Genomic DNA, 7,176 nt, shown 5'->3' with positions numbered 1-7,176 from the left:
CGTTATACCATACTGATATAACACTACTCCCATGGTAAGTTAGTGGACCTAGCCGACGACCATAACCCACCAATCACATACGCCCTTTTGACCTCCTACAATGAGTAGTGCAACATTGCGCACTGCTACACTATAGTGAACCCTAGCGGGATACACTAACCATCCATCCCGAACGAAGTATATACGCATACTTAAAATCATTCCACCCCGCTTGGAATTTCCGCACACGAATCATACACACATGCTAACATCGCCATCGCAATCGAGCAAGAACCACCTATATCAAACATAGGCACAAAATAATAATTTCCTAGAAGAGAATCCGATACGCACATCCCTTAACCGAGGGACTTCACCTCGATCGTCAAACACGTCCATTACCTCTCAACGAGGTTTACCACATTATCACCCCGGTGATAATTCAAATCCAAAATCATAAGTACAATTTAACCAAAATCGTACTCTACCACAATCGACCAAAACTAGGTCCCAACACAATTTTCGGATCTACTAAGAGCATCATCCGAAATCTCACACTAAATCCTTCTCGTGCAGGAGTGTAACTCCCCCACTTGAAACTACGTTCCCTAATCGCCTCGCCGTGGTAACATCACCCGCGATAATTACCACTATCCGCCATACGTGCATCTCTCCATCGGTCATAACACTCGAATTCCCACGAATTCATTTCGCACACTAGAAATTGACGTCCACCGTCACTCGTTGGCTTTACTTAAACAATGACACAAAACCAACATAACATGCACATTGTACAACCGTACAATGCTACCGAAAAGTAGACTTTACTAACAATTGGGTTTACACGACCCATCACCACATCTTGCTCTATCCTTGAGCACACGAAGGATTTTAACCTATCCTTAAACAAATCGAACGAAGAGTTCACCACAATTTACACAAACTTTACTCTCGCAATCATCCAATTGCTATAGCTTGTCAACTTCTACCTAGTCACTCATGTACCTAAGGGTTTCACTTCGGTACCCTAAGTACAATGTAACCGCAGTACCATCGGAGTCGAACACCACGCTAGTAGGTATAAAAGAGGCACCTAACGTCGCGTCATGTAGACTCCATTGCCAACATACATCGAGATCCAAGACACTCGATCTCAAGGGTTCCAACCACCCGACGAACCTCACGGTTCATCAACTTTAACACGAGAGCGAACACGCTCTAACGTCCGAACACCAAAGCCCACACATATGGCTTGGTAGAAACATTTTCCAATACTAAGGAATGCTTGGTTGCACCAAGCCTTACGCCCTTCGCCCATAAATCAAAACGTCACCATAGGGTACTTTCATTAGGAACGTCACCCATATCACTAACATGCACAACACCATGCATTTAACCAACTCAAACTCAACGGCACATAATAAATAATCAAAAGGACATATTTATTAAAACGAAACGTACCTTAACGTCTCCTTGTCGCACCCGTCCCCGCTAACTTGGGACATTCCGATTACGATGTCCTTCCTCTTGGAAAACGAAGCACACCATGCCATCACCCTTTGGCACTGAACATTCCCAAGACTTATGACCCCTCACGCCACAATTGTAACACTTAGGCGCACCAGAGTCCGATATACCCGTCCGTGTACCACCCGTGCTCGCATTCGGACCTTTAGTCCTCTTACTTGGAGCACCATACGAATCAACCATTCTCCTACTTGAAAGCTCCCTAGCTTTCGATCGAGAATGTGATTTGAAATCCCTAGCCATGTTGAATAACTCCGCAAACGAGTTCACTTAGCCAATGCTAATTTTGCCCTGCAAATCATCATTCAACGTTCGATAGAAATCTTCCATCAGCATCCGATCATTCCCAATATACTCCAGGCAAAAATGAGCCTTCGACATAAAGGTCGTCTTTAGAGTATTCAAGTCCATTGATCCTTGTTGCAAATTTCGCAACTCATTCCGCAATTCTGACAAATAGGCTAAAGTCCGGAACTCCTTGAAGAATTCCCTCTTAAACTCGTCCCACGATAAAGTCATAAACGGTTCACCACCGACAAGATCAATCTTACCATCCAACCAATCCTTTGCTCTACCCCGCAACAAGCTAGTAGCGAGCCTTGTCCTCTTCTCTGGAGGACATTCAATCGTGCAAAAAAACCTTTCGACATCCGAGATCCAAGTGGTGCTTACCAAGGGATCCAGTTTCCCATCGTACATCGGAGGTTTAGTCCTCATGAAGCTCTTAAGACAGCGCTCCATTTCACTACTACTCCGAAATTCGGAATACCTCCTATCCATTCTTTCTTCCAACGCACCCATTTGCTCCGCAACGGCGGTCGCAACTCTAGCGTTAAACTCCAAATCTTTCGTCTCGATCCCGTTTCCCGTCGCCATTCTAAGGAATACAAAGCAATTAGATCACGAACGTATAAAGCACACACAGAATACCTCCCCATCTTGCTAAACACTCGTCGTACATCACTTGCTAGACACCATTTGCACCCGTAATAAGGTTTGCAAGTCCTTATTACGCATACACGCTGTATCGGCTCGTTAGTGCAACGACCGCCTCGCTCGATGATAAATGCAAACGCAAGCATAAACTAAATACAACGCAATCGCATATTAATAATATCCACATATTAATACAAACGTTAGTCAACCTAATAACAAGGCACTAACTATAACCCATTCTGACCCGTACTCCTACAAGTCCCGCAACAAATTAAGCACACACAAAAGTCTAAGTCTAGGCACCTATCTCAAGTCACCTAAATCCCTTAGACCATGTTCTGATACCACTTGTAACAACCCAACCCGTTAACCAACCAAAAACGCAGCATAAAAAAAATTAAAACTGAGCTGACCAGATGAGGTGCGCGGCGCGCACAGGGCCTGGCAGCCCGCTGTCCAACTTTTCCAATTTTCGTAAAAAGATCTATTGCTTCCCGACACTTTTAGACCAAACGCTTTTCACAACTTTTTATATTAGTTAAAACTAACACGTTCCAATAATAAAATGAGTTTTACGAGACCGGGCCCACATCGGCCATTTTATGACTTTCGTACAAAATACAAGTTTTCAACCACATGATTTTTAACACAAAATAAAGACCGAGCATGGCGATTGGGGATACGCTACCCAATCATAATCAATCCAAAAGCAAGATCTTCTAAAGCAACTATGCAAGTCCACTAGTCCCACGCTTAACCGAGCCACCGCATCCATGCAAATCTATAAAAATATAAACAACGAGAGGGTAAGCTAACGCTTAGTGAGTGAAAATATACTACATACATACATATGCATAAAATGGACACGCCACACAAATAACCAAATACCGCAATACCGGAGCATCCAAGCATAAAGGCAAGCTAGTCTAGCGTACCGTACGTTCACTAAGCACAAGCTATCAACACCAACAATAAGTAAGTTTGCAAACAACGATGTGAACAATGCCAATAAGCTACACCCGGAGGGTTAGCTACATCACGACAATACAACAAGCATCGATGTTCACAACATCCACTAGTATTCAAGATCTCAAGGCTAGCTCAACGAATGGTATCGTCAACCTCGAACTTAATTCCCATCCGTCCTAATAAATGTGGTATCGTCAACATCGAACTTAAACCCACATATGAGGTATCATCAACATCGAACTTAAACCCTCATCGAACGAATTAATGTGGTATCGTCAACATCGAACTTAAACCCTCATCGAATGTCACTACAATAGTGGTATGGCTTCGTCAACATCGAACTTTAAATCCATACATGAGGTATCGTCAACATCGAACTTTAACCCTCATCTAAACAATCAAACAATTTACTCTAGGATATGGTATCGTCAACATCGAACTTTAACCTATACCCCACAAATAAATAAATCATATACATAAATATATAATTATTCCACTCACAAGCCCATGTGATAACGTACACACGAAGTGTGCACCTCGCCAAAGGTAGTCAACCAAAACACACAACCGTGCCAATTGGACATGTACACAAGTCCATCAAATCCACCTATACGTGAAGTGAGCTCTATAGCCGAGGATCATTTCACCCGACCCGCACCCATCCTACACATACATATGCACATAGGATATTAACACTCACCTTGTCGCCTTGATGAATACTTCCAAGTAATCCCCAACTCGTCAATTTAAAAGTACCACAACAACCAAAACGAAGCTAGGAACGAGGTGAACGACTTTAAAACCCGAGACTTTGATCAATTCAAGCTCCTTCCTCTCCAAAACCCCAATTCTCTCACTAGAAATCTCCCTCTATCTCTAAGATAGTTGAGAGTGATGAATGGATGTGAAAATGATCCAAAGGTGGATCCAAACCAACTGATAATGTGACGACCCGGGAATTTCCGACTAAATTTAAACTTGATCTTTATATGTTTCCAACACGATAAGCAAAGTCTGTAATGTGGAGTCTCAAAATCTTAGAACTGTTTTATGAATTCATTTGACCTTTGACTATTCCCGACGATTCACGAACAATTGTTATAAATAAAGATGTATATATATGAATAATTTTATATGTAAATAATTATATTAAATATATTAATGAACCATTAAGTAATTTAGTTTTTATGAAAGATAACTTTAAATAACTAAATCTTGATATTTCGAATATATATATATATATATATATATATATATATATATATATATATATATATATATATATATATATATATATATATATATATATATATATAGTATAAGGTATATAAATGGATCAATTATAATTTGCCAATGTTATCAAAATATTAAAGATATAGTGTATACTTTGAGGTTGATTGTTTAATATATATATGTAATTATCTGCTTAACATTTAAAACATAATTGTATATATATATGTGTATATAAATATAAACCTATATATATGGTTTTTTAGTAAAAATTATATTGTAATATCTAAAATATATAAACATTAAACATTCAATGAAACATATCACATAATATAATTATTAAATATTATACAATTAATGATATGTATTATCAATATATTGAATAATTATAAGATAAGAATACAGTAGTTATAGTAACATTATTATTACATTCATTATTATTATTAATACTAATACTAATGTTAATATAAATAATAATATCAATATTAAATGTAACATTATAAATAATATATAGATGTGAAATTTAACACAATTAATTTGTATTGTCATTATGACCAAGATATTATTGTTATCATTCGTAATATTATTAATATAATATTAATATCATTATTATTATTATTACTTATTATTATCATTAATATAATTATTAATATTATCATTAAAATTACTATATTATCATTATAACCAAAAAGTATTAAAACTATTATTGATATGGAACAACTTATTAATTACTATTATTATTAATAATAATATTATTATTAAATATTATTAAAAATTAATATTACTCTTATTATTGGTATTAATTGAATATTATTATTATTAATATTATTATTATTATCTCTATTATTATTACTAAATTATTAATTGTACATTATTTACAAATCTATTTTGGAACTGATATAATCAGATAGAAACAAGGAGTTGTTAACTATCAAAATCATCTAATTGTACGAATTCCTTCAATCACTATCTGCATATTTTTTTTTCCTATTTTTTTGGAATAAATCCTCCTCAGTGGATTTCACGTCCTTATTGTCTGATTTCTGTTACCAATCGACCTCGAGTAATCACTTCATGTTTCTACAGCAATTATCTATCACCTTATGTACAAACACGCTGCAAGTCGAATTAAAAAGAAGAACACATTTAAAATAATTAAACCGTCCTCTGTTCTTTATACTTTCGGACCAAAATTCGAATTCAAGTGTTATTTCAAAATTCACAAATGTAGAGTTGTTCTAAAACATGTCGTGAATGTTTATGTACAATCTCAGTATCCAATTCTTCAAAACGAGAACAAAGTTGGGGAGTCAAAGTTTGAGTTAAAAAAGTCAACTATTTCTTCTTCCTTCGAATTCACGATTTATATGTTATTTCTGAAGCAATTGATGGGTTCCGAAGAGCCTAGGAACGATTTACTATCACTTTCATTTTTTAATTTCAATCTAAAACTGTCTTAAATTGAAAATCACGACTTGAGTTTCTAATTTTTTTTTGAATACAGCGACTGTTCTTCAAATCTTTTTTTTTCTTTTCATGTCTAGTAACCACCATTACATTATTCCTGTCCCAACCCAATCCTTAAATTAGTAGTGATGTCCATTAAAATTGGTTCTCTGGTCGAAAGATAACTGAGGAAGAAGATGAAGCTTTTTATTGACAGGTTAAATATAAATGATTTTGTAATCTTTCGGATAAATGGGCATAGCCCAGTTGGTTAAATGAAGTGGTGAGTATTCGGGAGGTCGCGGGTTCGAGTCCCGGCTCTGACGATTTAATTCTTTTTAAGCCTTTTAAGGTAGTTCTCATATTTACAATTATTATTATTATTATATTATTATTATTATTATTATTATTATTATTATTATTATTATTATTATTATTATTATTATTATAGATATTTTGATTATCATTTATATTGTTATTATTCTTAATGTTATTATTACGATCATTATTATTATTAAGGTTCTTATTAAAAGTATTATTATTATTATCATATTCATTACCATTATTATTATTAATATTAATATTATTATTATTATTATTACTATTAATATTATTATTGTTATTGTTATTATTATGATTATAATTAAAATTGTTATAATTAGTATTATAAGTGATATTAATGTTATTATTATTGTAGTTTATCAATTAAGTGTTATTATCATTATTATAGTTATTATGATTATTATTATTATTACTAGTATTATGAAAATAATATAAATTAGTATTATTTCCATAAACATTCGTATTAGTAACATTCTATAATTATTAGTATTATCATTACGTAGTATTATTATTATCATTTTTTTAATAATGTTAACAAATCATTAAAAGCATTGTTATTAATATTATCATGAGTATCGTTATTAGATAATTATTAAAAATTTTATTATAAACATCTTTAATAGTAAAATTAGTATTTTTACAGTTATTATTATTAATATCATTATATTTATCACTAAAAGGATTTTTAACATTTTTATTTTTATTAGTAATAATAAGTATTATCAATATTATCATTTTACCATTATA

The sequence above is a fragment of the Rutidosis leptorrhynchoides genome, chromosome 2, assembly GCF_046630445.1.
Source record: "Rutidosis leptorrhynchoides isolate AG116_Rl617_1_P2 chromosome 2, CSIRO_AGI_Rlap_v1, whole genome shotgun sequence".
NCBI classification, from domain to species: Eukaryota; Viridiplantae; Streptophyta; class Magnoliopsida; order Asterales; family Asteraceae; genus Rutidosis; species Rutidosis leptorrhynchoides.
This window is presented reverse-complemented; position numbering follows the sequence as displayed.